Source organism: Perissodus microlepis, chromosome 2, assembly GCF_051167445.1.
Source record: "Perissodus microlepis isolate ML-2025 ecotype Zambia chromosome 2, ASM5116744v1, whole genome shotgun sequence".
Taxonomy (NCBI): domain Eukaryota; kingdom Metazoa; phylum Chordata; class Actinopteri; order Cichliformes; family Cichlidae; genus Perissodus; species Perissodus microlepis.
Genome location: NC_140462.1, coordinates 30,550,689 through 30,575,787, shown reverse-complemented (window position 1 = coordinate 30,575,787; position 25,099 = coordinate 30,550,689). Strand labels below are relative to the sequence as shown.

At 37.0% G+C, this 25,099-nt stretch overlaps 1 protein-coding gene across 2 annotated transcripts in view; it reads right to left on the bottom strand.

The window, feature by feature from the left end:
- Positions 1-25,099, bottom strand: part of lingo2 (leucine rich repeat and Ig domain containing 2) — a 202,242-nt gene that overhangs the window by 130,923 nt on the left and 46,220 nt on the right. For both annotated transcript variants that reach the window (XM_084907545.1, XM_084907554.1), the window contains exon 3: positions 6,760-6,865. The gene's annotated coding sequence lies outside the window, so the exon portion shown is untranslated. The remainder of the gene's footprint in view (positions 1-6,759; positions 6,866-25,099) is intronic.

The window sequence follows — 25,099 nt, the reverse complement described above, 5'->3', positions numbered from 1 at the left end:
GATCCTTATATTTATGGACAAGTTAAACTCATGCAACAAACATGCAACAAATATTAACTTTTAAAACTGACAAATCAAATTTGAAAGGGTCTCTTTTTTTTCAAAAATCAATTCAAATACATATACTTGCTTGACTAAAAGTAATAGATAATTTTGTGCATGGATGTAATGCTGCAATTAACACAACAATAACAAAGCACTTCTGTTCTTTAGAACTCCTTTCTTCACACATACAAAAACAAAAAGAGCAAGTTTGCACAAAATTAGCTGATGATTAAGACATCTAATTTTTGACATCTAAATAGTGTTTACTGTCAGTGTGATTTTTTGTTACATGACAGAAGGGGCTTATGAACGTAGGAAACACACTGACATCTATAAACTTTCCACAGAAAATAATAAAAAGTGAAAATGAGGTAAATTACCCAGGTGTTTTCTTGTAGAAATACTGGAAAAGATAAGTGTTCATGCATTTTCAGTAATCCACATCACAAAGCGAATTGTATTTACTCACAAGAACAAGCCATAACAGAATAGCAGAAGAAGGTGTTCTCTCAAATTTATTCCTGAGTGTTGGAGAAAATGTGAAATGTATTTATGTTTGAAACTTCATACTTTCCCCCCATAGGACATGTATTGTCAGGGTTTGAAAAACCTCAAAATTTGTCTCTTGAACTTTTCTCCCAGAGAAATTTTTCATGTAATGCATGCAGTCCCCAGTCTTTCACAGTGTACACAGCATGATTCAGCAGACTCAAGGTAAGGCTCTGACTGTGAGAAAAATGATAATGGTGTTGATTTACAGACAAGGGAAGGAAAAACATGCAGCGCTGTAGTGAAAGAAAAATTACTTTGACATGAAGACCTTATGCTATCGTTCAAACTCTGCTATTGGACAGTTTGTATAACCATGGGTTAAAGCGGGATTTGGAAGATAGTGGGGAAATCTTAAGATCGGGTGTAGATGTGCAATGTAGGGAAAAGAATGAATTAGAGATAAGTCACATGGTAACTTGTTTTCGTGAGCTCCAGTAGATTTTTCTACAGGTCAGATTATCACAAGCTGTGATGAGCTGACCTGTGCTGCTGCTCTTTGAAGATTTAGCCAACTGAATTCAACAAGATGTAAGTAGATCTTTAATGAACTATCATGACTGATCCCCCCCCAGACACTATAAAAGTTAGATTTGATGAGTGAATCTAATCACCAGCCGGGCCTAAAATATAAATTTATGTCTACTATCCTTGATAACTCAAGACGTCTCACAAAAACATAATTCAGCAAAACATCATATATTGGTTGAATATATGAGCTAAAAACTTTCACAGGACATTTCCAATTTATAAAACTTCACTTGCTGAACAGCCCTTACATTTGAAATAATCTCTCATCCTCTGCTCCTGCCCTGCCTTCATTATATCTTACAGTATTGATCAGTGTTCCTCGACGCTTTTGTCTCTTCCTGGGAACTGTACTACCTAGCTGACACATTCTGTATGTCTGGTCATATCTGGAGACTTTTTACCACCTAAAAAAAAGTGTTACTCCATTTACATGTGTTCCTTTTCCATAGCACTACCTAGATGCTGACTGCAATGTTATTTACATCAGTAGCGATGCTAAAAAGAAAAAAAAGGAATGTGTTGAAGGTGTAAGCAGGCAATGGGATGGCATTATTTTCTTATTACTAAGCAAGTATCTCTGTGCCATCTCTGGAAGGAATGTCAGGCTGCAGTACATGAAAAAATCACTTATTTAATGGTAGTCTGCCTATCAGCTTTAGCTGTTCATAAATACACTGTTCGAAAGTAATGTTTTATATACTTATCATTTTAAGTATATAAATACTGATATTTCACATACATACAAAAACTCAAAACCCTTAAACCACACAATACTGGAACACAAACAGAGGTTCATTAAGTATTCAGTTTAATTGCTTGTTGTGTGTTCTTTCACTGAATTGTCCAATCAAGGAACTGTAGAGGTATAATTTGTAAGAAAAAAGCAGTCACATGTACATAGACAGTTCCAGATGTGCTGTCACACTGAGGCTATAAAAAGATTTTTGATTCATGATGTCAACCCAATGGTAGTCGGAGTTGCACTAATGAAATATGAAAGCAGTGGTTTATGCTGAATCTGCCACTGTTGGGATGCTTCTTCTTTTCTGTCTTTACCCTTTTTGTTTGTGTGTTTGCTTATTTATTTTTGTGATCATTTATTTGTATAGTTCACAATAAATGCTCCTTCTGTACGGACTGAGTGTTCTTATGCAAAATATTAAACATCCTATCAAAAGACAATGCTTTTCATTCTAGTATGTTTTTTTTTATTATAGCCTAAAGACATCCAATTGAAATGCAAGCTAGACTCAAAAACAGGTTTTAATAAGATACCTTGCAGACAGACCTCCTAATAATTAATGAAATCTACAGATCATTAAAGTACTGATCAGTTTTATTTAAATGAAACACTTCTGCTACTACTGAAATATATCTCGAGGCAACTGGTTGGCCGCCAACCAGGAATTTATAGGCTCTGGAACAGCTTACTTTAGGTGATTATCACACAGTTAAACAAAAAGTTTGTTCTTTGACTCTATGATCACTGGGTAATAGGGATTAATGGGTAACTGAGAAGCCTCCGATTAGTTCATTTGCTACTTTTTGAATGAAAAAGAAAGTACAAAGGTCTCTGTCCAGCAGATAGACTGTGAATGAACTCTCTCTGTGACTGTGTTTAAATCTCTGGGGAACTGTCCAAGGTCCTGAACCGAAAACAATACAGAGCAGAGCTGTCCACAGTGCTGACTGTGTTTCACTGCTTTTGCTTTGTAACATTAGTCAGAACAGACAACTCCACTGACACATCACCGTTTGAGATAGTCCTCACCCTCCTTTGTTTGTCTGCCACATCCCACTCACCATACCAGTCAAACTGTGTTTTGACAAGGGTGTATAGAGAATGTTTTGCAAAATCCATCACTCGAGCCCCCCCCTTAATCAAACCAATTCATGAAATTCTATTAAATGTCAGAGAAAATCTGTACCATTACAATGGCATTCTGATAATGTGTCATTATGATGTCATGTCATGTACTAAGGTAGCAGTGACTGCAGAAGCTGTACAGAGTTATCCTGTTAGCCAAAGCAGTTCCTTGTCCAGATGTATAGCCCTATAAACATGAACAAAACATTCATCCAATTTCCACAACTAAAAATAAAGCTGTAAATATGTTCCAGGTTCTTTACAAATTCATATTTCTAAAGCTATGGCACCTTCTATGGACATGCTCACTGACTGTAAACTTAGCATGAGGTTAAAGAGTTACAGTGGAATGTCTCCACAATGTTGTGATTTGAAAACTCCTCTGTTACACATTTACACTACAGTATATGTATTTAAGAGTGGCTCTGCATACATGGACACATCGTCTTTTGAACAGTTTTACCACAGACATAAGATGCTGAAGAGATAGAAATTATTAATATATTATCAACACTCATGGAAATGTCAAGAAGTGTCTGTTAAAGACTAATATACAGTCATTGCTCATATATAAATATACATCTTACTGCTACTACAGTGATGTAGTAGTAGTTACAGCAGTGATAGCTGTACATGGTATAACAGTAACTGAATGATAAACATATCTGTATTTACAAATGACATACTAACAATTAGTAATGATATATAAATGATGAATTAAGCACTTGCTAACACCTTACTAGTGCTTAATAATGTGACATTATTATAAAGTGCTACCATGTATGTCTACTATGTTTAAAGCCATACCCTGTGGAATCTACATGTCCTTAGTGTTTATGTAAAATTTAACAGGCTGATTTTCCTCGTATTCTTTTGTTGGGAAATCATGTTGGGTTACAAATGTTAGATTGATCCTAGATGACTTCATTCTTCATTAGTTATGGTTTGCTCATGCAATAAATAAATTATTACTTATGCAAAGCAAAGAAAAAAAAAGATTTGCATCCACGCATTCATAAACACAGATAATATAGAAACTATCACGATGTGTTTAAGTCTTTTAAGTTTGCATTTTGTGTGTCAAATTAATCTAGTTCTATTTCCAGTGTTGTTGTTTATGCTAAAGGAAGTGCTAAAAAGGCAAAAAGAAAGTTTTGAAATATATTGAAATGTATTTTAATGCCAATGTATTGTACTGATGTATAAGCTCAGCTATCTAGCACATGTAGTACACACTGTAGAGTAATACTGCTTTATGGAGAAAAAAAAAACCTGATGCATTTCATTTTACACTACCTTTCTTTTCTATTCCTGTGATGATAATTTTCCGGGTGCTCTAGTTTGTCAAAGGTAGACTGTATGGCAACTAGTCTCTACAATGATAAGAGCAGTAGCTCTCTGCAACCTCATGGTAATAATTTTTACAGCCTTTGCTTAATTAAAATGTCACATCCACTGTAGCAATATACAACAGAGTTCTGTGCAAATTAAAAAAAAATAGGCTGGCAGATGTGGCCTTAATGGCTTAATCATGCCTTTAAGTTCATTCTAGTAAAGTGTAGCCACAGATGAATATTGTTTTATCTCTCATATCCATGAGTAATGCCTAAAAACTATTTCATGTGTAAATTTAGAGACAGCTGCACTAGGAATGTTAAAACATCAAAATCTGACAAGTCAGAGAATCGAGCATTTCTGTGTGGTAGCCAGTGGGTAAACATACTCATTAATCCCAGGAAAAATTACAAGCCAATCCATTGAACTCACTTCACAGCTGCAACCACACAGTATGACAATTTCACTTAAATACTTAACTGAAATTGGATGTAACATTTAGTGTTACATTTAAACCTCTGGTAAATTTATATGATCTATATTATTCTATATTACTGTCTGAGTGTCTATATTACTATAGACACTTGTGTCGTTTAAATCTCTACCCTACATAATTTTAGCAGGATTACCAAGATTGACAAACACATTATTTTCTTAAGACGTATACAATGTATATGTAGATGTTTCCTGCGCTTTGTCCTACTAGAATTTACTGAGGATATTGTACTAGAAGGAATTGCAAAGAAAGGATTCTAAATATATTATGCTCAAGTTTAATACTAAATCCAATATGGACTCTTTACTGATGTATAAATTTATATTGTATACATTTGGAGAGGCACATGAACACTTGTACAATTGTAATATTGTAAACCAAATATATATTTACATATGCATGTAATAAATGAAAAATACCCTAAAAGAAAAAAAGGGCTAATAACCAGTTTGTTTTTTTACACTAATATGTAAGTAGCAGATATTGTAGGAAGAAAATACAGCACTTTAATCTCTTACCTGATGTAAGCCTTTCCCTTGACTTATCTCTCAAATATATTGATCTGAATAGTTGATCTCAACAATTGTTTCCAAAAGCAAACAGCTTATTCAGTGTTCAGAACTGTAAACACACCGTTCTTTATTGCCTTAGTTCCCAAACTCTGCATGAGATTTTCATGTAGTATTCTAGATTGTTCTGCCTAAACTATGTTTATCTTACCTCTTTGCCACTACCATCTTTTTTCTGCCTGAAAGTCTAATACTGAGAATGAATGCAGAAAGACTAAATTAAGGGACCCAATTTGAAGCAGCACCACTTCACTGATAAGCTGTACCAGTGATCTGTGAGAGCACTCAGGGTCTGCTACATTATGACAATACAGAGGAATAAAGCAGATGAAAGAGAATAGTCTGGCAAGAGCAGAAATCAGATGGGCAGAAGGAGGAAAAAACAATCTAAAGTCTAATTGTGTTATGCCTCACGGCTGCAGGGGAGTACAGAGGGACATATTTTCTTTCCTCACGTCGTTCAGCACAGTCCTTCCCCTTCACATTAATTTCCAACCAGTTCCATTTTTTTTCTTAGTGCATCTATTGAAAAAGTGACATCAAAGACAAATGGTAAAAAAACAAAAAACCAACCCCCCCCCACCCCACCCAAAACATTGGGTCTGACCAGAATCATACAGCACTTGCATTTGAGACTATGCAGACTGCTAGATGTGGTGGATACCCACAGAGTCATTCTCTGCAGGAGCAGTATTATTAATATGTCATATTTTATGTCTTGACCATATACTATATATACCATATACTTATTGAGGTAAGTCTTGTGTTGAAAGTACACAGGCATTTCCATGAACTGGACTATCTCATTATTTGGATTCAAATCTAGAATCCTGTTTGGCTTAAATCTTAAATTAAGTTAAATAACCAATACCAGTACAAAATGCTTGTAAAGGAAACTGAAATTTTCCAATCAATTCCACTAATGCAAATGCAATTCTTTAAATTATGTAAAACTACTTAGCAATGATGATTTCCTTTCATTTTAATGTCTTCTGTAATGACAGTGGGTTACCATGACTGCAAACACATTTGGTGAGGCAAATTAAAACTATTGTGTCCACTATTCTATATTTATAAATAAAAAATGGAATCTCAGGGAGAAGCAATCCCTCGCATTTTAAGGACCATTAAATAATGGTGGTGCAGAGTCAGATCAATCTCACATAGATCAGTGCTGATCGTCATCAATTTGTTGTTCAAATGTAACTAAAACCACACATGCACCGTGAAAGCTGCTGAAAATTGATTTTAAGTGTAAGCTGGGGATAGCAAACATGTTAATTATCTGTGATATATTATAAAATAAAAAGGTTTTTTTAATATCAAAATTCACAATTACAGAAAGACATGGATTTATAGTGACATACCTTCTTAGCTTCCCAATATCAAATGTCCATAAGCTGTTGTAGAAGCACAGAAACCCAGTGGAAAACGTGTAGTGTGACTCTATGCACAGGTCACTTCCTCCAGGGTCTGAAATAAAACAAAAGAAACACAAATCAGAGCAGACATGGTGAAAGAGCTCACGACTTCAACTGAGTCAGCATCCACAAATGCCCAGCGATCCAGGATAAACACCCTTGAAGAAATGTCACTCCAAGGAAGTACATTAGCTACCACACCCGGATGGTAGCCAAGAAAAGACTAGTATGACATACGCACAATATCTTTCTCCTTGCCTGGTCAACTTGATCTTTTTTCTTCATAAACAGCTGCCAAAGAATGCCTCATTACGCCATCATTTCAGCTGGAGAAGACAAGTGAGTAGCATTTGCAGAGCGCATGCAATTCAGTTTTGCAGCCTCAGATAGTGAATGTGCCTTACTTGACTGTACAATGTTAAAATGCACATCAGCAACAGTTTTAAGATAACTCCACACTAGAAGAGCTGACTTTTTGTCACTCTATTTCACAGAAAGGCAGGGAGCCAAATATTTACTATTTTCTGTAATGTCTATTTAATCTGCAGTTGTCATTGCTTCTTTGGTCATGAATGGCTGAGAGCAGCAAGCTTAATTAATGATAATACTCCAAAATTAGTCATGTTTTTTTAATGGCCATATAATATGTAAAACTATAGTTGACAAACTATAGTTGACAATCATGTTGCTAGGCAACCCAGAGTTGCAGTAGTGGTTTTAGCTTAATTTCTATGGGGTCAAAATGATCTCCTCAGTGGTTCTAGGTAGAAATGGTTAATGTTTTGATCTCATACCATGAAATTCAATATTTGATGAATAATACCCTTTTAGGAAAATTGAGGAAATATGATTTTATGGCATTTTGATCTAACAGAGCTACAGAAATTCTAAAATGCCAACATGGTCAAAATTACCCCCTTGGCAGTTCTAGTGCTAAAGACTGAACTAGTATAACGAAGGGGAATTATCTTGCTGACAATCACTCTTTGTTCTTTATTAAATGGAAGAAATGTACAATACAAAGCGGTTAAGAAGTGAAAACAATATATCTAACCATGTTCATTAATGCATCCACTGGATAATAACAGATTATGAAACAGTGAAAGATAAAACATTTAGGGCTCAATGACCTTGATGCTAGGTGGAAATCACATACCATTCAAGTTCAGCAGTACTTGCTTAGTGATTCCACCTGCTAAGCCACATTTGAGATATTTAAATAGGCCATATCTATTATGACTAAGTTTTTAGGTTAATTTTACCTCTAACATAGTTCCCTTGGCTGCTGACACTTAAGGAGTGCTCACCTCTTCCACTGACATACCAGCGCTGCTATTTTCATCCCACCCACTGAACAGCCTAATCCACTGTTGAAGGATTTGTGTGCTGTGGTACAAAGCAATTGTGCTGTGGCGAAATGTGTGTGGCTTAATTGGAGCAAAGACTTAATGAGGGCCCTTCGAGGATTATGATCTCTGGTTTAGAAATGGCCCAGGTAGCGAAAGACACGGTCAAAAAGATCAGCTTACAGCTTTCAAAATGGAGTGACTGTACTGAACCGAAACTGTGCCAGCAGAATTGAAAGTTGTTTTTATGTTTTGTTTTGTTTTTTTAAATTGTTGTAGTTGGTTTTTTCTCCCCATTTGTTTGTTTGTTGTATTTGTGGGGAAGTTCTTGGAGAGAAGTGAACTAATGGGAAATTATCCATGGAAAATATGACTGGAGGAAAGTAATGGAGTGTTTTCAATTTGACTTTGGTGCAATATTAATAATTTGAACTTAAACAGCTCTAAATAAATATCTTTTTAAGTTCATCGTTTATTATTTATCATATTAGTCTAATGGCATGTAACATGGGGATACATACTTTTTTCTACAGGTTTAATTATTTTATTATCTAAAATTGTTCTAATTCGAGAAACATACACTTTTGGCTGATTTGGATATGCTGCCACTATAGTATACAGACAAAGCAGACCTTTCACTAGCTCTCCAAGCAGCCCATCTCCACCTGACAGCCAAAGATCAGATATGACTGACCAAGATAAACGTTAGGCTCTAAAGTCAGATCAATTCAATCTAGCAACTGTCCTCGCCAGGAACAAAAGGCCACACTGTCAACAAGGCTCAACTCACCTCAGTCTTTTTGTCCTTGTTACGTAAATAATAGAGCCAATGAATAGCTTGCTTTTCAAAGATGATAAACTATCTTTCCCAAACCATAAATTGATGGCTATTTAATTTATATGCTTTTTGCTGCTGCATGATGTCTTTTCCTTCCAGTGAAGCCCCACAGCTACAAGTGGAACGAAATCAAACGTTCAATCACTTGCTTGTTTCCTTAAACCTACCCAGTTTATCATTGCTCCCCTGCTGAATTTATCACCTTGGTTCACTTGTTCATCTGGCATGAGTTATTTCAAATTTCTATTTTTGTCATGAAACGCTGTGCGGCAGGCAGGAGTTGGACCCAAAATGCAGGACTCACAGACTCAGGGGATGAACTCAAAATCACAGCTTTATTTGCTGGCAGGAGAAAGTCATACAAAGCAAACTAAACTGGAAACTCACAAACTAAACTCACAGAGAGCCACAGGGAGATCCACACAGCATGAGGGACGACGCGACACTGACTCCGAGAAACACAGGGTTTAAATACACTGGGAAATAACGAGGGGAATGAGACACAGAAGGAGGGCACAGCTGGGAGAAATCAGGACCGATGAGACAAGCAAAGCAGGACACATTCCCATAAGACACGGACCTTCAAAGTAAAACAGGAAGGATCACACACAAGTACAATAATACAAAAATCACAAAGAACTAAAAACGCTGGGTCAGGAGACCCAGGACCATGACAATTTTGTAGATTTCAAAGTCTGAAGTCAGCCAGATTCGAGAGCAGTCATCATCAGTTACGCTGTTAATCAGCTCAAGCCGCATTTTTTTCTTAATGTAAGCAGCCACAAAGGACAAGTCCAAGGTTGCACATTGAACTGAGCTGATGACATAAATGTGCCAAATGAGGCTTTTAGGTATAGTACTATTGTGCAAATCTCAATTACATTGCACACACAACAAGGAACACTAGTGACAAAGATTTCTGGTCTTCTCTCCACATTGTGTCCAAATGTACATTTGATGGTTATACATATGTATTGGCATTGACTATAATCATATCAAATTTTCCTATTATTATTATTTTTTTTTTTAATAATACGCACAGTAGCTACAGCTCACTCACTTTTGTGATACTATGTTTCCTACATACAACTTCAAAAATTAAGGCAAATGTTGTAACTGTTTGATATTATTAAGGCAAACGAAAACAAGTTTCCTTTTACAGAATGTATGATTAATTTAATACTTGAAACTGTCTTTTTATAGTGTTACTTTTGAGGGGCTATTAAAGAGCTGATTATAGTGAAAACTCCATAGAGGTTTAATACAAACTCTGCATCTAGTTTGTGTTTTGTTTGCTTTACTGCATCATAAATGATGTACATTACCTCAAAAATCCAGAGAGTACCTTTTCTAATAACTAATGCAATGTAAATTACAAATACATTAGTTGAATTTAACATACAGCACAGATCACTTAATTTTAGACAATAAATTAAAGTATGAGTGCTTAAAAACATGTCATGAGCATTTCTTCATTAATTAATCAACTTCAAGCAAAGTGCAGTAAACATAAAAAAAAAATCAATCAAATCAATATCTAGTGTGTCCACGTTTTACCTCGCATGGGTTTTTCAGTTGTTCCAAGTGACGTTGAGAGCATGCTGAGACCGGACTGAAGAATAATCAGTGAAAAATAATTTACATTAAATGCATTTTAAAAGGAATGCGTTTGCATTGCCAATAATAGATGATACTGTTAGTTAGTGTTTATAATAAAAAGCCAATGGAATTTATAACAGTTGACATTTTGCAACTTAATTGGACATTGCAGAGCAGCTACATGTTTATATTGCCACTTTATAAAAGGTGGTAACTTCTGGTCTCATTTTTATCCGTGTGCACAAGTGTACATAAAAAGGGAATCAAAAGGAAAGGTTTGTAAGGAAAGCATCAGTATTTTAAAACCTAAACAGACAGAGAGAAGATGAAGGAAATTCACCAGCTTTAAAAAAAAAAAAGTATTTAAAGAAGGGAGGAAAATATCCTGCTAAAAAATTGTGTATGTGTCCCTTTGGCCCCATGCTGAGAGATCAGTGTCCACCCCAGTGTAATGCTGCCAGCGTCTTCCCAAAACAAATGTTTATTGCATGACTGCTTGCAGTACTACCCCCTTGACTCAGACTCCTACAGTTTCTCAACCTTGGGACATTTTTTATGAGGTCACTTCTGAACAATTTGCAGTGAGACAACCAAAGATAGCGTGACCCTACTCTCTTGTATAGTCATTCTTTTTCATCTCATGATTCAATAGCTTGCAGAACCAGTAGCATTCACTTGAGGTAATAATTTTTGTATGCCTTTATCAGTCTTTTGCAACATAGTGAAAGAATTTTGGCCCACTTTCCTTTACAACTTTACTTCAGTAAAGTAAAGACCCTATAATATTACAAAGTGAATATTAAAAAATATTAAAAAGACAACCCTATAGCAAAGCACCAGTCAACAGTGGGAAGGGGAAAAAATCCCTTTAAACAGGAAGTATATAGGAACTGGTTGTACACCAATTTTTTTTTTTTTTGTCCCAGTCCAAGCCTGCCCCATGGCATGGCTAAGCACTTCATTTAGCTTATTTGAGGGCGAAATTGGTGGCCAATAAATGAGACGATAGGGCCAAAAATGGTGACCTAGACCCTCCGGTATTTTGGCATCTTAAGAGGCTTGGTAGAAGGCCACCACCACTAGCAAAGACCCTCTGATGTCAGGCCAGAGATTGGTGGAGGTGCTGGGAACACTCTGGTGGCTGGGCTGAAGGTCCACAACAGCAAAAGACATGACGGGACCTCTCAGGAGGCCTTGCTGGCACCAAGCGGCAATTGAGGAAACAGAGCTCTTCGGCATGCCAGGCAGGATGCCAGCAGCAGCGAAGATGGAGGCCTTCAGGTGGCTTGGTTGGTAATGGAAGAGGCGATGGGACTCCTCTGGAGGCTTTGGAGGAGGCCGGCAATGAAGAAGATGGAAGCCCTCTAGAAGACAGAGTGACAAGGCAGGGTGGGATACCAGCAGCTGAGGTGGAGCTCATCTGATTGAGCAGGAGGCCAGTGATAACGAAGCAAGTGGGATCCCTGTGGTGGTTTAAACAGCATCGAAGGGGACCCTCTAGAAGCCAACAACTGCACTGAAAGAGAATCTCTGGAGTCCAGCGGTGAAGGTGATGGGATACCATGGGAGGCTTATCTGAGAACTGACAACAGCAACAAGAACCCTTCAATGACTTGGCAGGAATCTGGCAATAATTGAGCAGGCAGAATCCTTCAGGAGGCTTGGTCTCCTTGGCCTGTGGTGACAAACTTGAGCTCTTGGGCTCAGGCGACACAGGACCCACTAGCCTGGGCTCAGCCCACTGGCTTGACCTCAGCTAATACGGGACTCATTGGATTAAGCTCAGGCAACACAGGACGCACTGACTCAGGGTCATGCTACTGGGGCTGCATGACAGGGTATGTCATGGTATCTCTCCAGGCTAGGGCTGCTAAGTAGGACATGCAGATGATGCACAATGCACACAATGTGAAGGAGCTGGGGTTGAGCAAGGCACACGCCGTCCAAGGGCTGTGCAAGGGAGCAACATAGTCAGGAGCCTTGCTTCCTTCTGGAAGCTGGATCCACTCCTCTTTCCTATAACCCCACCAACGATAAGGCTGGGCCTGATGAAGAGCTGACAAGGCTACAGAGCAGCATTGCCTCTGACAGGCCAGCATCAAAGTTTGAAGACCCGGTCTAAAGTTCTTTGGCTGGTGAATCTTTCTCTGCTGCTGAGCTCCATGTTTCATGCCTTTTTGTGGTTTTGTGATTGGAAAGCTGGTGAGAAGATGGTGTGCTGCTGCATCCACCACAAGAAGCTGGTTTGCAGCTGCAGTAAATGCAAAGAACTGTGAAAAAGAAAGAGCTAGTTCACAGGCATGCAGTCTTGAAATCTCAGGCAACTGAAGCAGTCAGGGATTTTCCTTAATTATGGCATTCAACACGGTCTGTAGTTTAGTTGTCATTCTCTTAGGGGATGGCTGTGAGGCAGGCAGGACTATAGGAACTCAACTCAAATATTGAGCTTTAATGTGGATTAATCACAATAATACAAAGAGCTCTGAAAACAATCACTGGGAAGAATCATCAAATATGAAAATCAGGAATCTAAGGGGAACGCAAGGCAGGGAGACATACGACAAAGGAAGTAAAACCTAATACAAGACACTGAGAAAAAGAATTACCAAAATAAAACAACAGAGAAAACAGAGAGGTAGACACAACACCAACCCACAGCAACTTTACAACTTTACTCTTGTTTTTGAATTGAAAATAACTAATAGACAATATCTAAAAAACAAAACTAAAGCACGGAACCCTAGGACCATGACAGTGCCATGCATGTTATATTTAATCAGTTAATAAAAATAGATTAATCATATTTAAAATTGAAGTAGGAATGTGGTCTAAAAGGTAAATTCATGGAATAAAGAATCAATTTTTTGGTTCATTTTTTTATTTCATCCCTTAAAAAAATAAACAGCATGCGTTTACATGTGTTACATATAATAAATTAAAGTATTATATTTGCATTGTGTCCCACTGCGTGTGATTACACACAGTGGGACACAATTTCTAAATCTCTGAATTTCTTTTGTTTAATTACTTGCAGACATGTAATAACTGGGAGGTGATTTAAAACTGTTGGCCTGAAGTCCTCACATCCTGTCACACTAAGCCAGAGATGACACAAGACTCAGTGAGCCCTGATGTGATAGCACAAGCCACCAAATCCACAGCTAATTGGACACTTCCTTCACAACAGCCCTGTGGTAAACAGCAGAAAGCAAATAACAAGCCTAAGACAAGGTTCCAGAATGAACAAGAGGAAATAACTCAGATAACAAAACCAAAAGCAGATGTGCTGTCCTCCACATTATATTGTGTTTAGAACAGCAACTTGTCTTTGACTGTATAATCCTTACCATTCTGCTTAACTATTAGCTTTCCCGTGCTCAACAGCTGGTATCTTAGCCCAATTTGTCTGGTTTGGAAATGTTAAGCAGAACCATGCCGGTTGCATTCTTTATTCCAAATGGACATTTGTGTGTAGAAAATGGTCAGCAGCCAGGTACTGAGGAGGGATTGCACATGATCAAAAAGGATTTCATGGAAGCAGATTGAGCAAAAAAAAGACTTATGGAAATATCACAGTGCATTGTGCTGGATGCCTCAATGCTCATGAGCCACTTCACATGAGGTTTTTCAATGCTGGAAGATTTGGAAGGATTTAGCAATGCATCCAGAAGTTCAGCAGAAATAGTTTGTGCTGAAGTGCTGAGGGCTGAAATCCAGGTGAGTAGTTGGCTTACGATTCAAGTGCCTCAAATGGTGGCAAATTAAATGATTATTTGTTTATATATTTTAATTGTTTCTCTGCCATAATATTGGATAACATTCCATTCACTACAAAGTGTAGTGAAGTGGAGTTCATGTATCCGATTACAGATCAAAATCAGCTTTCAGTAGTATGTAGTACAACAAAAGTATTGTGAATTTAAAACTAACAATTCAATTTGATTCAATTTTATTTATACAGCACGAAATCACAACAACAGTTGCCTCAATGTGCTTTATTGTTGGCAGACCCTACAATAATAGATAGAGAGAAAAACCCAACAATCATATGACCCCCCTATGAGCAAGCAGTTTGTCAACAGTGGGAAGGAAAAACTCCCTTTTAACAGGAAGAAACCTCCGGCAGAGCCAGACTCAGGGAGGGGCGGCCATCTGCCGTGACTGGTTGGGGTGAGAAAAGGAAGACAAAAGACATGCTGTGGAAGAGAGCCGGAGATTAACAACAGGTATGATTCAGTGCAGAGAGGTCTATTAATACATAGTGAGTGAGAAAGGTGACTGAAGAAGAAATACTCAGTGCATCATGGGAATCCCCCAGCAGCCTACACCTATTGCAGCATAACTAAGGGAGGATTCAGGGCCACCTGATTCAGCCCTAACTATATGCTTGAACAAAAACGAAAGTTTTTGCCCTAATCTTAAAAGTAGAGATAGTTTCTGTCTCCCAAATCCAAACTGGAAGCTGGTTCCACAGAAGAGGGGCCTGAAAACTGAAGGCTCTCCCTCCCATTCTACTTTTAAATACTCTAGGAACATCAAGTAATCCTACAGTGAGAGAGTGAAGTGCTCTAATAGTACTATAAGGTCATTAAGATAAGATGGGGCCTGATTACAATGAAAAACAAAAAACGTCCATTTCAGTGTTAATAGAAATACAAAAATTTGTGGTAACAGAAATCATCAAAAGCACCCGATCTTACAACAAATCACATGGTGTAAAGAAGACATAAGCATGTTTTTTGTCTCTCATCATGCTTCTCCACATCATCATTAGAGTTATAATGCTTTGAGACATAACCAAAAGCATGCAGGCAGACAAACCTCATGAACACAAACTCAACAAAAGACAGAATGAAGAAGTCAGATGCAAACGTCTTGTTTACTAAAAACTCTATGAGAATGTGATGATCAAAATAAGAAGGAAAAGTAAAAACACTAGGAGCTTACATCTAAAATGAGCAAATAGCAATGTTTATACACAAATTCCCTATTCAAGCATCCTATGTATTCTACATTAAAAGATTTGATATAACAATACAGTGATGATTCAGTATTTGCTAATGTCCTGTATATAGTACCCAGGTATGATATAAAAAGCTTGTCATATGCTTGACACCTACTAGTTACAAAAAAGACACTAACAATGCTTATAGTGCATTTGATATAAAGTATCAAAATTTAAAAACTGTTGGCACTCAAGTGTTCATGTTTGTGTTGAGAGTATTGCACCCCATATGGGGAGCATATATTTGAGGAAACTGACCAAAATGAAAAGACCAACCAATGTAAAAAGAAATAATGTACCAGTGCTTTTATTCTGTTGTTTCTCAAGCATTTTCTATCAACTAAGAGCTAGTCTTGTGAAAATTTAATTTCATGGGTGACAATGAAGCAGATGGAGTGTTCATTTCTGGACAATTAGAATGTTTTATTTAATATTTTAAGAAAGAAATCTGTCTCTAAATGACACTAGAATTTATCCTGTACTACTGACTATGGTATTGTTTTATGACAAGCAATTGCTGCTGTTACAAAAGAAAAATCCTAAACATGTTCAACATGGCATGTTGCATGTATGCCTGGGTCATTGTGCCTCATATAGCAATGAGTTGCTCTTGATTTGTGTGCCCTAGGAAATGTCTGCTGCTTCAACTTTACCCATCTGTGTCACCCACAAACAATTAAGCATATCTATGATCATCATGTTTCACACAAATGCCTACCACTTATGCAGCACTTTGTCTTCTGGAATCCACAGTTTAGTTAACCGAGTCCTGAGTCCTTTTTTCTCCTGTATTATTCCATTTTTCAGGGAAAAAAAGGACTCATGCCTATGGACTGAGCATTTGCACTTTTGCATCAAAAGACCTTTGAAAAGAACAGTTTATAATATTCACTATGGAAAAAAAAAAGAGAAGATGGAGGTAGTGTTCCTAGATCAAGTTTAAATATTGAATTTTCAAAAACATTAAGAAGTATATAAAAAGTATATAAGAATGTATATATGTGTATATATATATATATATATATATATATAGATAGATAGATAGATAGATAGATAGATAGAAAGAGAGAGAAAGGTAGATAGATATAGATATATATAAAGAGAGAGAGAGAGAGTATAAATTTTACATCCAAAAAATCTTTTACAAAAATCTTTTACATCCAAGCTCCTTAGACTTATAATGAAAACAATGACAAAGATAGAGGTCATATAATTTGCTTTTTTAACAGTGCAGGATAATCATGGCCTTTCTGCAGCATCAGCTGTCGAAAAGGACAGTCCAATCAAACCATCACTGCTCAAACAATCATCTCATAGATAAAAATCTCTTTGTTGTTAGCAGAAATGTCAGACGTTATCGGCATCCTTTTTAATTGATTTCTCTCTGCCTTCCATGTAGACAGGTACTTTTTGGCTACACTCTCAGTACAGTGTGCTTGTTGCCATCAAAGACAGCTGCCAGTGAGACCCAAGGTTGTGCATCTGTAAGTTAACAAGATAGAGAAGAAATCCATTGGCCCATGTCTGTTAAATTTATTTAAAGTCCCTTTTCCCCCCCAGTTTCCTTCGTCCAGGAAATCAATTGGCTTATCACCACAAGCAATGAGGTTTGCTTTGGCTGATAAGAGAAACAGTTGACTGTGGAGTCCTAACTCAAACATTTTGACTTTCATAGCGTAACTCTTTTAATATCCCACAACAAATTCATAAGTTTTATTGTGGGACCGTGATAACGTGAATAATATGGTGCTTGTTTTCCACAAAAGCTATGAACTACATTAAAAAACAGAAGGTCAAACAATTGGCATTTCATTCAAGTTCTGATTTAAAATGAAAGCGAAACTGAAAGTAAAACGCTTATTTAAAATGGTCTTCATTTGGTGCGCTGAAAGTAGTTTTGCAGCTTTTTTTCTTTATTGTAAATTGCATTTTAACAATATATCATCTTAAAACTATGTTCAGCAGTGACTAAACAACTGTCACTATAAAATCATTTTAATAATCTTTTAATGTGTGCATTCTCTTCCTTGTTAACTACTGGATGTCAACATTTTTTTATTTTATTTAACAAGACTGAATTTAGATGCTGACCTTTTAGATATTAAGTGTCTATTTTTCAAATATCAAGCTATGAACACTGGTGAATTTATTACTAATGTTTACCGCTTGTGCTGTTACACAGTGATTTCCCAACATATGCATCTTGCATTTACCACTAGTGGGTTAAAATGAATAGTTATTGCATGTGGCAATTCACATTTATAGAACAATAATGCAGCATTAACAGCCCACATGCCAGTAACACATTCTGGTGTATACAAGTGTCAGAGAATGGACAACACATTTGAAGGAGGCCGGTCTCTACTGTTGTTTGTGTTGTGTACATTTGACATAATGAAAGAGAATGAAAGAAATTAAATAATATCCCAGTAAAATAAAAGTACTTGCAATGGCTTGCAAGAAAGACTGACATTGCACTCCTGTAAACAACTATAAGCTTCTGTTTCTGAGAGAATCAAAACAAAGCATTTACATCAGAGGATATTTGTATAAAGCTTAGCCACGCTCAACTTTCCCCCCAGTGTCAATGGTGCCTTTTAAATCTCTGCAGCTTAGCAGGCAGTGCCAAGCCTCGACAGTAGGTCCCTTCATAATGACTAGCTGCCTATTGCTGTCCTAGTTTTTAAACTTATATGTCTGAATAGCTGGAAATGTAATAACCAGCCACACAGTCAATATTGTTGCTGCTTGCTTGTTTAATTAGTGATATTACTTCCTTCTCCCACTGCCCACATCTAAACACATATATAGAATAACCTCAGTTTCCCTCCTGCTTTCTCCAACGTCTATTTGATTTGCTCAGTCTTCATCCTGCCAAGGCATTGCATCAGGAAATGGTGTAGGCCCCACTGACAAGAACTTGACACTTGGTGGATCAATAGAGGATTGAATCTTCACTGCACCAAAAGTCAAACTACATTGTAAATCAATGGCTGGGAACTACTAACGGGAGAAACATCCTCCTATTTTGATTTTTATGTTTTTGTTATTTTCCATTGTGTACAATGCCATTATATAAAAGTTCTAGGAGAAATAGGCTTACTCATTGTATGTCTGATTTACAAGTATTCTTGTTTCTGCAGTTCTTTGTGAATAAATTTAAGACAATTTACCTGCAGCTTTCTAACAACCTTTATTCATATACAAATTAAATAACTGCATTGTAATTGTATTAATTAAATAAGTGTAAATAATTGTATTATATATTTACATACTACTGTTTCAGATGTTCTTCTTCAAAACGTAAATATTTCCATCCCAATAGCAAATGTATTTCTTTAGCAAGGGATTTGGCTGAGAGAAATAGTCATGTCTTAAGCCTGAATCTTCTTCAGTGATATACAACAGTAAAGCAAATCTCATTCATGAACTTAATTTATGTCCTTATTATGTCCTGAGGTTCAATTTTGATAGTTATTCTTTACTGGTAGTGATATATTGTGACCCATGTGAATCCTGAATTCAACAACAATTATTATTTTTTTAGTTATACTTTGTTTTTCTTCAGGAAATAAATGCATAAATGAACAGGTAAATCATATTGGAGATTATGTATTGGAATTTCAGGAGCGGGACCACGCCTCCAAACGCACTCCTTCCGGTTGTCATCTATATAGGTTCCCCCCAGTTCTGCAAGCTGTTCATTCTCATTTACGTGCCTCACCCTCCCTCCTTGTTCTCAATTCTTTACCTTCTTCACTTCTATTTAGTACACGGGGATCTGCCAGGCCCGGGAGCCGTCGCCAGTCCCCTTTGAGGCCTTCCCCAAACCGCAGCTCAATTCATGTCCAAGCATTCACCTTCACCTACTAAAACGCTGTCAAACCTAAAATGAAGACGAGGGCCCAGCTAGTGAAAAATATTAAATGCCCCAACTGTGATCCTCCATTTTATGATAGTAATTTTTCATATTTAAGGGCTACTTTTCTTTTTTATAAATAGAAAAATAGAAAAAATAGAAACAAAAACTTTGGGTAAAATGTCAGTACTTAAATGTAAAAGTAAATGTGAGAGACTGAGCATTTAAAAACTGAGCTGCACAATCAATAGCCACCCTGACCAGTTAAATGCTCTGGATTGTAATGAATGTCAAAGGTGAGTGTACAAACAATCCAACACATTGACACCTGTTCCAGCGTTCCAGCTTGTAACGTTTTGCTACTCTGTACGTGTGTGGCCTTTTGCCATGCTAACCATTAGACCTTCGCACAAATCATTAGCAAGGGTGTTGTGAAGACCAGTGATAGAATCTATAATCTTGGTCCCTTTATCTGGCTACCCAGTTTAATGACCGGGCAGGTGTTAATGATGATGGAGACTAAGGCTGGTTCTGATCAGACGCAATGAGTTGAGTGTAATGGACTGAAAAGCTTGCTTTGGAACAAAAGTAAATTATGGCCCTCACAATCAATAGTAATAGTCAAGTCAATAGGGCTTTGCTCCAGTTCTCATTGAAATAAGGAGCAAACCAACGAATTCTTCCTCCTCATAATCCTTAACTTGTTTTTATGATAGAGAGATAGAGAGATAGAGAGTCAATTTTACATACAAGAAAACCCTTTTAATGAAAATACAATGAGAAAATAAAGAGGACATATAAATTGCTTTTGCAGGGTAATCGCAGCCTCCCTGCACCATCAGCTGCTGAAAAGGACAGCACAATCAAATCATCACAATCAAATATTCATCTCATAGCTGCTCTTATTTTCCTCCTTGCAAATTCTGTACATGTCCTGATTCGTTCATCAGCTTCTCACAGTACTCTTTCTGTCTTCACACACTCTCTCTTCACTCATTTGTACATTTCTATCTCTTTCCTTGATCACCCTAAGCTGCTGCACATCCTTTCCAGCTCGATCAACAAATCTTTTTGTCCTTCCTCAGTGTTTCACATACGCTTACAATAAGCTTTAATCTTTGCTTTTGTTCTATGCCTAGCCTCCCAGTTTTTTGTCTCACTGACTATACCACTGTTTCTTTGCTTTTTGAATACCTCCTTATGCTTGCTCATTTCACCACTAAATCTCCTTAAGGGAATATACATGATGTGCATATAAATAAGGGGCATTGTGAGGGTATACACTGAAACAAACATTTTATCATTTGTTCCCAGCTGTCTAATGGCAAGAGCAATGGTATACCTTGGCTAGATCATCAATCTACTGCAGACTTCTTAAAACTTGCCATCACAAACACAATGTTAAAATGATGAAAGTAGGCCATCAATGTCATTTTAACCTTCTGGTATGCTATTATTTGCGAATTAGTCCTAGAATATTTTGTTTAAAACTCTGATATTTGACAAAGTGATTATTTGACCTGGTAATAAAGGGAAAGTTGGCCAAAAATTATAACCATTTATCATGCCTGCGCTGAATCTCGAGAAAATCTAACAATTGTTTTGTCATTTCACTAAAACACTAAACCAAAAAAAGGACAACTTTACTGTTGATTATAGGGTTACCACAGTTAGTTAGTATCCTAATTTAATGAAATGTCTCATACACTGATTTGTATGGATACGAAACTTTGAGAGACAATTACAAACCGAATAAAGGACTGCATCCTTTCAATATCCCTCTTCTGGCAAGGCCTTGTGGATACGCAGGGCGTGAGACAGTGAGTCATGAGACATATGGGAGATGGACTGAACACTGCTTGGTGTAGCATGGGCGGAGAATAAAGCTGGTAATCAAAGCTGACCAGCCATGAGAAGCTTTATTTTCAGACACTCTTTTTATTGGAAAGGGAGTCTGACAGATCTTTGACAGTCACTAGAAAATATTTATGGCCTTTTAATGTGCGTGTTTATGTGTCTATGTTTTAGTGCTGTGGCTATGTCCTGTCTCACTGGTAGCCTTACTGTTTGTCAGTCCTATCTTGTTAAGCTGTGAATGTAGCCCATGTATAATCAAGCATATGAGTTGTGTTTATTGCCACTAAAGAGCGATAAATACATTATCCCATCCATTTTGTCATTTTCTGAGTGTGTCATCCTTTCAAATCTTAGATCATCAGCTTTGTGTATGAAATTAGTTAACTCTTCTATTTTAGTTTGGCTTATAAGAAGGGGTCAGCGTAAAGCCTCTTATGTCACAGTAAGGCATGAGTCATCCAATCTGGCTGAACCATACAACACAATAATAAGGCTATAAAGAAGAACAGGAAGGTGCTAAAGCAGACAAAATAAAGCTATTTTTTACTCTTATCTCATTTTAGTTTTTACTTGTTGTAATGACAGAAACCACAGTGGCCCTTGTAATCAGCCACAATATCCCCCAATAGACCAGTAAAGGAGCAGCAAAACTCTAAGTAACAGAACTATTACTATTTTATCTCCTAACACACTAGCTTGATCTTAGGAATCTCAGGTTAGCCCACACAGGAGCTGATAAAAGCCTTTGTGCCTTACCTCAAAGGAGCATGGTTTTGTAATTCTCTCTGGCAGAAAGTTAAAAGACACACAAATGTAAAGCTTTTCTGTTTCCATGCTCTGACAGGTATGCTCACATGCTTCCAGACAAGAAAACATTTTTGGATTTCTTTGATAATTCAGCCTGTCATGGGTACTCAAGTGGCAATAAGGGTGTTACTACTGACACCATCAACAAATCAAACTACAAATCAAAAGTGTCATTATAATATAAATAATGACAAGGTTTATTTGTATATCACCCATCAAAAGCAGTGTGCAAATATGTTTTACACAGAACACAAAAATTCACAGTGATGTATAAATACATAGGCTGATGTAGGTGTAAAACTGAACAAATGGGTGATTAAAAAACAGTGTAGCATGAATAATAGTTTGAGTGTCATTATATCCTAGAAATAGTTCTCATTAGTTATCCTCACGACATGCTCATTAATGTGCATGTTACACCCCTTACTCAAACTTTTCCAATTCTGAGGAGGTGAACATAAACAAATTTTGACAGAATCAAGGAGTTGCCTCATTATCTCAACCAAAGTGACAGGAAACAAGGGAAGAGATCATTTCATTTTTTTATTATTATTCCCTCACAAAGCTCTGATAGGTGTAAAGATTATTTATTGTAGAGACTATTTTTAAGAAAAACTGCTCTTAATGATTTTGCATATCACCTGGAAGCATTGTTGTCTTGTTTTTATTTATGCAAGTAATACAGGCTTCCTGCTGTACTTAGTGTACCGCCTGCATCCGCAAAGGGCTTTGTCTCTGATCACGTGTCCTAGTGAAACAGTTAAAAAAAAGAGAAAGAAGAAGAAAAAATGTTTCAGGATTGTTTGAGTCAATGGTTCTCATTTCACAAAAACAACCATTAATTGCCATGATTAATTAAAAAGAGCATATAAAGGAACTATGGAAGAGGCAAGGTGATGATACATTTTAAACAAATGATATGTTAGACAGTAGCCTTGGGAAGCTATTAAGAAAAAGAAAACAATGGTTGAAACTCTCTACGCCTTGCAGGCAATTCATTTTTCTTTGTCTAAAAGAAGCTAGGGGGTGCGATTTCTGCAGGTAATTGCTTATGTTAATCACAGTCATATTTGAGAGTGGGAAGAACCCTCTGCCGTTCTTCTAAGCAAGCAAGGCCATTGGTCAGCTGCCCCTTAACCAGAAAGAGCTTCGGTGACTAATTACTGCACTCCAGCTGCCTACACTCTCTGGAGCACTCACCCAGCTTCTTTATCCAAGCACTTATTTTCTAGTCTCTTCTGTAATCACGTCAGTCCTTATCCAGTTGGGTAAGACCATTATGTTGCCCTTAGATTCTGACAGTTGAATGTAGTTCCCATATGGAAAAGAGAAAAAAAAATGTGAATGTTGCGTTCCAATAAACACTATTTTTTGTTTTATACATATCTGATAGGATTGGTATTGTTTATACTATTATTTTCTATGAAATATCAACCACAGTTTGTTTCCAAGGATCGCCGTTCTGAGCCAATAATAGCAATACCAAATGGTAATACAATACATAGAAATGTGAATAATCATTCAGTACGTTTCATTTTCTTCTCCTTACGGGTTGTTTGGATTTTACTCCATTCTCTAGCTTATATCTATGCCCGTTAAATTAATCCTCCAAAAATAATTAATAAACTACAACGAGAAAATCCAATCAATCTAAGGGGAATAAATAGAAAACACATGTACAAATGATAAAAGAAACAAAAACGCATTGAGGTTGACTCAAAATCCTAATTATATCACCTTATTTGTGGCGCATACAAAATAAAGGCATCTTTAAAACACGCCTAAACATGGCGCTAATTTAAATAGATTTAACAGGCTACATGCTATACTCTGGGCCAATATTAAGTTAATGTAACATATAGGGCTGCTACGATTAGTCGACTAGTCACGATTACGTCGACTATCAAAATCGTCGACGACTGATTTAATAGTCGACACGTCGTTTGAAGCTTTGTAAGATCCCAAAAGACGCAGGAATAAGTAGTAGGATTTAAGAGTGTAATAACGGACTGAAACAGAAGATGGCAGCACTGCATGTACAAGGATGCCAGCTGCCGTTAAACCCCGAAGAAGAAGCAGCTCTGTCCCAGAATTCATAGCGCAGTCCAGCTCAGTTTCCAACAATGGCGGCAACTAGATAGTTTTAATATTACTCTTATTATTCTTTCTGGGTCACAAAATAAACGTTTAATATATTTTCAGGCGAGAATGTAGCTGTGTAAACCTCAAATATCTGCTCAGTTTATCAAGACACCACATATTTTCAAAAGCGCTCCGACGTTTTCGGAGACGTCTGTTACCCACTAGCTCGATAGTTAGCCGGGAGCAAGGCTCACTAGAGCCGTGAGAACACCGGACTCCCGGCAAATCGTTTTCAAACCCACCGCCGTCTTTCGCTACTCAGGTTAAACATATATGAGTCACTTAGATAACTTCAAAATGTTATTGTTTGGCTTTTTTTTTAGCATTTTATTTGTTCCTGAGTAAATCGGTTTGGCTGAGATTAAAGTTATAGTTTTTGCACAGCTGAATAAACGTCAAGCAGACAGCTGATTATCAGAAGTGTGAGATGCTGGAGAATTTACTCCGGTGTCCTGTTATATTTTAGATAGCAAGGAGTTTATTGAACTTCACCGAAACAATCTGCAGATTTCATTAAAATTTAATAAACTATCATCTTGCCTTTATTTTTAGTTAGCACAAACCTTAAACACTTACAGCTGTAAGCTAATGATAGTTATATAAGAGCAGATGCTGCTGGTGCAATAAGCTGTACGTTTTACGTACAATGGATGATGATCTGATTAGTCGACTAATCGCAAAAATAATCGGTGACTAGTCAACTATCAAAATAATCGTTTGTGGCAGCCCTAGTAACATATAGTGTGCACTGTACCAATTTTGTTTTGATCTAAACCTATAGCCGGAATCTTGAGTACTGCTCAAAAATGGGTTTAGTATACTGGACCCATTTT